This window comes from Sinocyclocheilus anshuiensis, unplaced genomic scaffold (assembly GCF_001515605.1).
Source record: "Sinocyclocheilus anshuiensis isolate Anshui unplaced genomic scaffold, SAMN03320099.WGS_v1.1 scaffold624, whole genome shotgun sequence".
Taxonomy (NCBI): Eukaryota; Metazoa; Chordata; class Actinopteri; order Cypriniformes; family Cyprinidae; genus Sinocyclocheilus; species Sinocyclocheilus anshuiensis.
This window is the reverse complement of record NW_015554128.1, coordinates 579,709-580,423: the sequence shown is the minus strand read 5'-3', so window position 1 is coordinate 580,423 and position 715 is coordinate 579,709. Positions and strand designations below refer to the sequence as shown.

The following is a 715-nucleotide window of genomic DNA, read 5'->3' as shown; positions in this document are numbered from 1 at the left end:
TAGGGCCCTATAAAATGTTCTTAATTTTTCTGGTAATCAGATGAAGGCATAAAACATTAATTTAATTTATCCTAATCAAATGAAAATTAAACCCTTTTATTTTTTGGCAAACAAAGTGCTGCACAACAGAGGTTTACTGTTAAAATTAAAAAGAAAACAGATGTGATTATTCTTTTAAAAATAAAGATTTATTAGTATTTATTAGCAGTAGTAGCATTGAGTCTTCAGACTGCTAAATAGTAATATATTCTGACAGTTTAACGTTAAACTAAACTTTTATTTTGACGGGTTGCCGTGAAGAACTTGCAGCTGCTGTGTATGTGATATGACGGTAGTTTTCTCAAATGAAACGGTAAAATGCTAATGAAGTGACTCAGACCAGCTGGAGATGACATTCGTGTTCATATTATCATATAGTGAGACGGCAGAAGGTGAAAACACCGCAAGCGTCATCCGCGCTTTAGTATGTGTAAACAAAACAGTGCGCTGAGCCATCCGCCATTCATTCATTGCGGAAATCATGGCGCCTTATGCTTGATATCATCCGCAGATTTATAGTATTACTATAGCATTTCACCTGAGCATTGCGAATCACGCATATGGCCATGATAAGCGCTGAATGAATGACAGGCTTTCTGTTGTAACATCGCGCAAGGTAAATAAGGGTGACATCTAGTGGAGAAGACTAATGATAAGATTCACGTTAATCAGATCT

The 715-nt window shown here is 36.1% G+C and overlaps 1 protein-coding gene across 1 annotated transcript in view; it reads left to right on the top strand.

The window, feature by feature from the left end:
- The window catches only part of LOC107670216 (furin-1-like), a 119,775-nt gene that overhangs the window by 37,351 nt on the left and 81,709 nt on the right, over positions 1–715 (top strand). The gene's annotated exons all lie outside the window — the stretch shown is intronic.